The sequence below is a fragment of the Sturnus vulgaris genome, chromosome 1, assembly GCF_052056855.1.
Source record: "Sturnus vulgaris isolate bStuVul1 chromosome 1, bStuVul1.hap1, whole genome shotgun sequence".
In the NCBI taxonomy this organism is placed as follows: Eukaryota; Metazoa; Chordata; class Aves; order Passeriformes; family Sturnidae; genus Sturnus; species Sturnus vulgaris.
In genome coordinates, this window is record NC_142243.1 from 72,236,929 (window position 1) to 72,247,233 (window position 10,305).

Sequence of the window (10,305 nt, forward strand, 5' to 3'; positions counted from 1 at the left end):
GAGGCAGTCCAAGGATGTGACTTAGAATAGTTGAAATTATGTCAAGCTTTTTGGTGAATTCATATGGCACTAAAGCCTCTAAAATCATCTCGTGGAAGCCCAAAGCACATGGCTTTTGAGCACTGGAAGAAAAGGTGTAGAGTGCAAAGGCTGTGTGTTCCCATTCTCTTGCTATTAGTATGACCACTTGTTTAGCTGTTTGCAGGTCCAGAGTTAAACCCTGGATTGTTGTCTGTCCGGGGGGCTGCTATTGCTTTCTGGCTTGAATTTCTAGCTAGAAAGGATGCTCAGTTATTTTTGGGATCACACATTTTAAATAAATGGTGCTTGACTGGTCTGTGTCTTTAGCCTTTGCTACTTTCCAGATTCACAGATGTTTTGCAAAGGAGGTGTGTGCTCCTGCTGAACAAATTTAAACATACTGATAACAGACTTGCTTTTCTTTACTCGTTTTTTATGTTGGCCAGTGCAGCTTAGGCTTGGCCAGATGATCTAAGTGATGCCAGTGATATCCTGGCCCCATCTGAAGTACCTACTGAATGATGGGTCAGTATACATTGTATCTGTAGTCTGTAGATGCGGACTGAATTCCGGTGATTACACATACCTGATGGTAACGTGGCTGGACAGTGGTGACAATGGCTGCTGTCAGAATCATATGGGGCTCTCCTGACTTGCTGACATACTGTTCAGGGCCCTCATGTGCCAGTGCCAGAGAGTCACATGAGCAAGCAGGAGGTCTCAGTTTGATCAGGCTGGCTGATAACTCCTGCTGTTACCTCCAGCTTGTAAAGAGAAGTTTATGGTGAATTTGGTTTCTCTGCAGTATTCTGCCTTTTTTGTTTTTAAAGTGCAAACTTTAAAGTTTTCTTGACAACTCATCTGAAGAGCCCTATGGCCCTGGCTCTCTTTTCTGCCCTTTGATGGTGCCACCTTGCTGTGCCCACTGTGGCTCCTTAACCATAGGGCCTTGCCACATGGCATGGGTTTTGTGCTGTTTGGTGGTGACACTGAGCGTTGCAGTGGGGAAAAGCTAACAGTGGCAGCTGGTGTTAATGAATCCTACATCACACAAGATTGAAAGGAATCCCTGAGCTCAGAGGGTTTTCATGGAGGCCTGCTGCAATCTTGGTATGTGAGTGAGTGGAGGAGATGAAAGCACATCTGGATGGGCTAAGGAATACATAAGCACTGGAATTCTAATACTTAATTCAGTGCTTATGCATTAGTTGGTTTGTTTTGGTTTGTTGGTAGTTGGTTTTTTTTTTCCCCCATGTCTTTTTAAGATTTGCTTGTTTTCCTGGGAAATAATGAATGGTATATATGTCTAGATGTATGTCTGGAATGATTCTGTTATTGTGTGTGGGACCTTTAAAAATAAAATTTTCTTCAGTCTCCAGTCTAGAAGTGAATGCTATACATCAATGCAAGATAGCCCTTACGGTGAGTTACACTCTTGTTTATTTTCTCTGAAGTTGTTACTGCTCTCCTTGCTTGTTTGATTTAATTTGAAATAAAAATTATTCAGGTTGTAGGCAGTTTTGATCTGGGCATTCAGGAAATGGAACAGGATTAGATCTATGGAAAATACAACTGCAGAAATCCTACCAGAACAACATGTTGCTTCCCCCACCTGTCAAAGTCAGGTCTAATAAGGATGTCTCCTCTGTACCACCCTGATCTACCTGTTAGGAAGACAGATTCTGAAGTGGATGATAATGGACACTGATTTTCATTCCCCTTCAAAATCACTGTCTCCAAACTAAGGTCTGTATGTTATAACCAATATGCCAGTCTAGAAAGCTGAAGTGATTCCCAGCTGCAAAACTCATATCTGAGTTCCTGATAATGGGATAATATGTGAGAAGCCACAAATTTCTTTCATCCAAATTCATGGATGAAAGCCTCAAATATGAGGGATATATCTAAAGTAGCTGTAGGTCTTGCCTGCATTATAGTTTGGGAATAACAGACTCGGTAGCCTCTAAGCTGAACTTGGCCTCATGGACTATCTTTCTGGGGACTAGTTTATTCTGTTTGTTGTACCTTCCTGTCAGATGTGATGGGAAATCAGTGATGAACAGGAGGTCTCTAATCTCCATGGATACTTGTCTCTGCATGGTGTCAAAATCTGAGTTGGCTGTTAATTTTCTTGTATTTTGCATATGACTAATTTACTTAGGAAGGGAGGGAAAGGAAGGAGGTTATTTGAGATTGAAGTAAAAAATGAGAGAAAGAAAATTTGGCAGTGGTTCTCAACTGTAGCTGCTGGGAGGCCTCCAGAAGCCTGTCCCATACTTGCATCCTCCAAGCTTGTTGTCAGTTCTCACGCTTTGTTGTGTGCTCAGAGCAGGGTCTCAAAGGAACACAGCTGCTGCAGCTGCTCATAGACCAAAAGGTGACCTTTCAAGTAGCTGAGGCATGATACATTATTTAGTGCATTCCTGGCTAAAATGGAAATAAAATATTTTCGTTAGCAGAAAGATTTGTTTGTCCTTTCACTTGGATGCATCCTTTTAGCATCACACAATAGTGTGGCATGCACGCCACTCCCTGGGGTTTCTACTGGGCACAGTTTTTGGTAAGACTTTGAAAAAAACACTGGCTGTTTACTAGAAGGACTCTACTTGCCAAATGTAATAGACTTCAGTTCAGAGGTACCAAGTTTGCAAAAAACCAACTTCTATTTAAATAACTTGCAGGAGTGAATGCTTCCTGGTGAACTGTATGTCTTTACACTGTCAGCCGATACCGGTAAGTACCATAACCAGCTGTTACTTCAACATGAAGTGTTTTGCTTCTTTCTATTAATCAAGAGTCTCTTGGAAGTTGCCATAGCAGGGCATTCACTGAAGGGATGTTTAATGAGTAGAATATTTGTCATTTGCATAGAGAGGCTTCAGCAGTGATCCCAGTGATCTGTGCTAGCCAGGTACTTAGGTACCCTGTGTATCTATTGGGTGAAGGAGGGGAGGCAGATGGGACCAATTTTTTACCATGTCTGACATTAAATTTCCCACATGGTTTTCCAGACCAGAGATTCAAAGAGGCTGGAATCTACTTCTCCTGCTGACTGTGAATATACTGCAGTATACTCGGCTACAAGTCCATCTGCTCTTTAACTTTTTTTTTTTTTAACTCTATCTAAGAGTGTTTTTCCTTTGAAGTTTCCAGCACCGTTTATGAAGGCTCAAAAGGGATATTATTCATATGTTTCAGATGAAGAAATCTGAACTGTCAAAGTAACAACTGACTTGAGAATAATCAGTATTCTCCAAGGCATTTAGAAGGACCTGGGAAAAGAACCTATGCTTACCAGGAAATTTCACTGATCTCATCAAGCCCCAAAACACAGGAAGGAGAAAAAATCTGAACAAATGAAGAACCATTGCTATCTTGTTGAAAACGCCAGTGGTAAACATTTTTCATAAAATGAGAGGTATCTGCTTCTGTGGGATTATTTTTAGCAGTAATAGAATAGATGGTGTAAGACAAGTGAAGAGGGATTCCACAAATGTGTTTCAGTTACCTGTTTGTCATAATCTTAATTGTTACAACAAACAGCACAAGATGACAAAAAAATGAACAGCTTTCTACTCAGAAGATAAACTGCTTTTAAAAAATAAAGAAAAGAAACCCAGTCCTATAATTTTTAGAATCCCAGTTAATTAAAATGGACATGACTGGAGAAGCATAGACACCTCAGCAGCTTTCTGTTCTTTCGTGTTCTCGCTGATTCTGAGACCTTATTTCCAACCACAGTATCTGCTTATCCTAGTGCAGCACCCTCCAAACCAACCGTCCCCAAAGGATCCAGCAGGCATGGTCTGAGAATAGAGCTAAGCACAAGCTGGTAAGCACTCACTGCAGGGAGTTCTAAGAGCTGTGGGATTTAGTCAAACAGTAAAGTACAAGCTTCTACTATGACTCATCTAGTGTAAAACTAGTGCTAAGTATTGTACATAATTAAGACAGCATTATTACAGTGAGATGGCACTTCTTTTTTTGGTATAGTTAAAGTCTTGAAAAGGTGTAATGTTTTCAGCCTTCAGAGCTGTGAAGATGAGGAGTTCTGATGGGAGTTCATTCTAAAAGATATCATGGCTACAGTGAGTTTAGATCATAATTTGCGTTATTGCTGAAGCTTTGCATGTATATTTCTGTTGCCTTTGTGAAAAGCTGTGGTATTTGTGACAATAAACATGACCTTAGAGTCACGTTCATTAGATAACACTGCAACACTGGCCTCTCTACACATTCCGAGGTTTTTCATAATTTTTAAACCCACAAATCAAGTATTTCCTTTGAGCCACATTTCTTAAAGAGGTCCTAATGGTTTTTAACAGGCACAAAAAAATATATTTGCCATTGAATGCAACAGAAAATGTAGTGTCAGTGAGCTAGAGAGTCAACATTTGAACTCTGACCATCAGCAGGTACAGAAGTATTATCAAGGCATTGTCTCTACCAATGGGAAAAGTTGAACAAGTAGGACATTCCAATTTGCTTACTTGTCCCAACTTTTTCCTTTAGAGATCCACAAATCAACTTTGCTTTTATTGAATGCATGATCTTGGTAAAAAATTATTGTGGTATAATGCAAAGAAATTCAGCTTATTGGTCATTCTAAAACCATTTGTTCAATTTACTTGATTCTCATTATCCTTGACTAGAAACTTTTATGGTGTTATAATATTCTTTCTGTTCATTGATTATCTGTCTGACTTGCAAGGGAGAGGTGGGAAAGCAAACTGCAAGATGGTGACATGGACCATTTTATGGGACAGGACTTTAAAAGAACATGTTTTCATCTATATATTCCAATGGGCGCCTTTATAATATGTTTATGCTCTTACTGGAAAATCTATTGGCTACTTCTTCAGCCTAACTTTACTACCCCATTTTTTATAGTTTCCTAACATGGTTTTTATACCATGTTTTATGCACATATCTAAGGAATTATTTGTGCAAATTACAGGAACTACAGACTCTCAGGCGGAATCCCAGGCAAGCAAGGCACTTGGGTGAAGACATCTCAACTACAGCCAGTGAGTCCTTTATTTTTGTATGAGTTGAACAACCTATAATATTTTACTAGTCTGAAGATTAAGAATTCCAAGGGTCTTTCTGAAAAAATGATCCTTTAATATAAAAGATCGATCAATTCCTGTTTTGCTCGCACTGCTGCTTTTTCGTGAAGCAGTAAATGCTCCCCCAGCAACCAACCATTGATGCTTCGAAAGCAAATCAAAAGCAGTGTAAGGCTGTTGAAGAAAAGGGCTTGAAAGGAAAAGTGTGAAAGATCATACCATTCCTATGGTAGCTGCAAAAGTTTGTGAAGATTACAGCTGAGAGAGGGATGGGCCAGAGACCAGAGATAAACCAAGGGATCAAGGACAAGATATCTGCCTGCAGAGTTTTGTCCTAACATGCCTTCTTGCAGGCTCACAGTCTAAACAGCACAACTGAAACTCTGTTGAGTTTTGGATTGATCTATTAGGGGCACACCACCAGAAGTGGAATTGTGTGAGAGGCTGGATAAGCCTCAAATGAAGAGAACACCTGTTGACTGTGGCTTTTACCTTGGACCAGGTCCAACCCTGACAGGATTTACAGAGTCATGTAAGAGAAATACTGTGCATGCCTGTTCTTTCTAACATAGGGCTTTCACTTCAGCTGAGGGTCCAGGGACTTTGCTGTGAGTGCATGCTGGAGTTGCACTCCTGATGCACTCTCAGCTGCTCTGACTTTTATCTTTATTCCAACCATGAGCTCACTACAAGCCCAAAGGGAAAAGTATTTGTATTCCACTGTGGACATTGACAGTAATTTTCTGGATGCAGCACAATGCTATAGAAAGAGACAGGTATATAGAGCATTTAGAAGGCAATAATTTATTCTAATATTTTATATATTAATAATTTTTAGCCACACTCCAAAGGTTATAGTGGGAATAGCAAAGGAAAGAACTTGCAGACTTGACAAAAATCAAAGCTTGCAGCTTGTGCTGGATGGGTTTATTTGGCTCACATCTGTGATTATGAAATGAATTTCGAATTACTTTTGAACTTCATCTGGATAATGATTCATACTTTTGATTTCCCTTTTCCCTCCAGAACATCTGCCATTAACCAACCAACCAGTTGCAATGTTTTACAATCCACATTTGAACCCATTTCTCAAAAGATTGCACATTTCCTTGAATAAACAATTACTCAGTTCATTTACAAAGAGGTAAGGTCAGTCTTGGGACTGAAAAATGAATCAACAACCCTCTCTGGCAACCATCTTTGAAGTGGTCAAGAAGAAATTGCAGTAAAAACATGTTAAACTACAATTTCATGTTGCAGAAATGCAACATCAACAGGCAGCTTAAGTGTTTCTGTACAAACAGATATGGTACAGCCTTGGTTTGGTAGAGTCGAACCCATTACAGGGTTTAGGCACATGCCTGAAGATGGAATTACACGACTGAAGTTAAGATGTGCTTAAGTGTTTTGTTGGGTATGGGCCTACACATTACATCTGTGTTTGTATTAAGAAGAAAAGCTGTTCTACAAGACATTCAGGCATTTTAAAATGTGTTCTTGTTCTGAACTGGAACAGGAAGTTTTATCTTTTAATGAAATTTAGGAGATCTTTATTTCCAGAAATCTTGTAATTGAGCATACTTGAAATATTGTGTGTCAGTAATGTTGAAACTATTTGAGACATTAAGATTGAAATATTGCATGTCCACATATGCTACTAAATTAATTAGAAGCAACTGTTAACTAAGCATGTGAGATTGCCTGGGTTGTGTATTACCACCCCTACCCTGGATACAGAAAAGAGCTGTGGTCTGGCCTACCCTCTTGGCTGAGATGCAGTGTTCTGTGAACATGCTTCCCAGCTGAGCAGTAAAACAAGGATATTCATCTGTGCACAAAGTAGACCTGGATCTACTAAACCCTGCTCAGTCCAATTGGATTTAGGTAGGGACATCTCAAGTGTCTTGTACCAGGTCTTTGCTGCAAGTGCTTCAGAAATGCAGGGCATGGACCCTATACTTTTGCTTGTAGGTGGTTTGGGTTTTCCTTGACTTGTTGGTTCTGCCTTTGATGTATCCAAGATGATTCCATACTGGAACCAGGTAGTTTGGGCACAGCACCATCATTTTCATCTGATGCTGTACATTATAGCTGAGCCCCTCTGGAGCTGAGGGCTGTAGCTCTGCAGCAGCCATCCAGGGTGCAGAACTAAGCTGCAGCTACTTAAAGTCATGGGTCTTTGCAGGAATTTTAATGTTACCTTCAAGCCTACTCTGCCATGGACATCCCACTACCTGAGGACTTAACTTAAAAGCTTAAACTTAAACGATAAAATTTGCAAATTAAAGCTAAGCATGTTTTGGTAACTTTTTACTAACTATATTACCATAATCAATTGCCATTTTCTTGAAAAAGTTTCAGTCTTGTGGAATCAGCCTTCACTAAAAGGAGGCTGATGCACTGGGAAAAATTCAAGCAGCTCTGTGAGTATATAGCAAGAATGATAGACAAAGTCTTACCAGACTGAATATATTGCTTGTTCTGCCTGTCTCTAGAAATAGTGGTTGTTCAAAAGGGAGTAGATACCTAGAAATAGTTTATGAATGGGAATCATACTCTGTTGCCCTGCTCTTCAAGTTACAATCTCTTTTCTCAGTCTCATTGTCTGACAGATCAAGTAGGGTTGATCCCCAAGCCAAGGGCTTATTTGGGTAGATGGGTTTAAGAAGACTGAAAGAATTGCTTAAGAGAGGAAAGTTTCCGTGGCCCGGGCACATGGTACTTGTGGTGAAATTTATTCAGACAATTGTTGTATCTAAAATGATCTTTCCTGCTTAAGTGTCTAGGTACTTATGGCTTTGCATGGATGTCCTGCCCTTTTCTTTTGGGGTATAAATAAATATCTGAGGCTCACAGTCTTTGTGTCCCTATCAGCTTCTGGGTCAGCTGGCCAGCAGAGGTTGTCTAATCCCACTTTTGAGAGATTTCTTTCATCTTTCAAGGCCTCAACTCCAGCAAAACATAAATCAGTAAATTTAGCTGGAGACTGTGAATATTGCCCCTTATGACAGACCGCTCTGCCCTTGCTTGGCTCCTGTCTTACTTTTCCTGTAAAAGAAACTAGGGGAGTTCCTGGTATCCAACCAACAGAATTCTTTGGACTCAGATGTGAGTAAGAATAGGAGTGGGAACTATGGATTCTATGTTCATAACAGTAGTTATTGCTATTATTATTATTATTATTATTACTGTTATTATTATTATTACTACTATTGTATTTTGCTGCAGTTACTACATGGTATAGTTATATTTCTGTTTGAAGGAACAGAACAGCTTCACAAATGAGTATAAAAAGATGCATGTGTTTTCCTGAGCTTGTGTATACTTTGCTGTAATCTGACACACTGTAAGAAATACATTTTATATAATTGGCACTGGCAGACACACATTCTGATAGAAAAAAAATGTATTGAACGATACACTATGTATCACTGATAGTGACTTGCAGCAGTATTTCCATAAAAGTAAAGGATAATTTAGCACTTGAAAGTCAGGCCTCAAAACCAAAATAAAATGTTTTTCTGCTCCTGCACCTAGCCTAGGATATATCTCCTCTCACTGCAGACATCAGCAGTGTAGACACATATGGCAAAACCCATCACCCCAAGCTCCCTTTGCAGTCAATACAGGGAGCAGGCACTTTTAGGCCATGATTCATCTGACCTATTTACATGTCTGCTGTAGGAGGAGATGAATCACTGCCTAGACTAGATCTGTGCGGAGGATAAAGGGAGCCTAAGATGGCCAGCACAGATGTAGATGCTTGTAAAGATCTACAGCTTGAATTTAGGCTTTTAGTTTGGAACAACAATTTTCCAGAGAAGAGTAAAACTTCCTAAGCCATGTTTTCCTAGCAGAATATGTGTATGAATATATACATCTATGGTATTTTTCTTCCTGCAACAGAAACATTTGCAACAATATCTTTTGAACACTGGCCCTATATCCCCTTCCAAATGTTCTACCATCTGAAGAGCTGCCATTTTATCTCTCTCTGCCTCTGCCCCTCTTTCACACATACAGACATGTGTACACATACCATATTTCAGAGCTAGGCCTTTTGAGTTTTCAGAATTAACTTAAAATATATTCCTCTATGTGTGGTAACCAGAGCTGCTGTTACACACAGATATATTAACTGGGTTTGTTTCTTTTAAAAAATACAAAGCAAAACATGCAAACAAAAACACCAAATGAAGACTTCTGAAAATCCCTTCTGTTTAAAAATAACATTTCTATTAGTTTGGGTTTTTTTCTTCTAGGATCTGCTCTACTCTGCCTTGGTGAGGCAGAGCATCACAGGAAGAGGAACATGAATTCATGGAAGACAAGTACTGATGCAGACAAAAGGGAAAGACAAGACTTGATGCCTAAGAAAGAATGCAGGTTCCTAAGTAAAGCTGTGAGACGACAAGAAAGAGGCACACTTGTGTTATTGTGTATAGAAGGCCAGAGCTGAGAGAGTTTGGTTTCTTGAGGATGATATACTCCAGTGCAGGTACTCTTGGCAGGTACTCTTGTGCACATGCTGTAGTATAATGTTCCAGTGGATCTGTACATCCATCTACACTGCAAATAGCACAGGGGTGATATTTTAAAAAAAAGAAGAAGAAATTAAACCACCCTGTTGGAGAGCTTTACAATGCTCAGCTGCTCCCGAGGAGTGCTTGGTGTAGCTACATCAGGCAAAACATCCCTCCCATCTAGTCACTGGCACACAGCACAGCAATCCATTTATGTGAGCACCTGGCTGATCAGTTTGCCTGTGACAGATCTTGGCACCTCTCCTCTGGCTGTAAAGCTTTACTGACTTGTGTGGTTTTTCCCCCACAAACTCCTATCTGGCATGGGAGGACTTGGAACAGAGCAGCCCTGGCTCTGGCAACAACAGGAAGGTACATTTTAGATAACCCTTTAGGGTGCAAGCTTTGCAGCCATTTAAGGGCTTTTCTGTGGGGTTAGGGAGGAAGGGCTGTCCATCATCCAAAGTCCACTGCTGTGGGAAGAGTGCCTGTGACTGCAAAGGTCTTTGGCAGAGGCCACGAGCATCTGAAGGCTGCTCTGAGAAGTGGATATGGGCTCACAGTTCCCCACAGGGCGCTGTGCAGAAGAGAACGCTCTTCCACCGGTCATCCCAGTGCATCATTCATTAAACATAACGCCCTACAGGAAAATCAGGGGTTTTGTGTTTTCCGTACCCCCTCCTGCATCAGCC

General features: G+C 40.3%; 1 long non-coding RNA gene across 1 annotated transcript; it reads left to right on the forward strand.

Moving 5' to 3' along the window:
- Positions 1-3,763: 3,763 nt before the first annotated feature.
- Positions 3,764-9,483, forward strand: LOC106858923 (uncharacterized). The gene is made up of 3 exons (XR_001403802.2): positions 3,764-3,853; positions 4,979-5,048; positions 9,353-9,483. It is a non-coding gene; the product is annotated as an uncharacterized LOC106858923 (long non-coding RNA).
- The last annotated feature ends 822 nt before the right edge of the window (positions 9,484-10,305 follow it).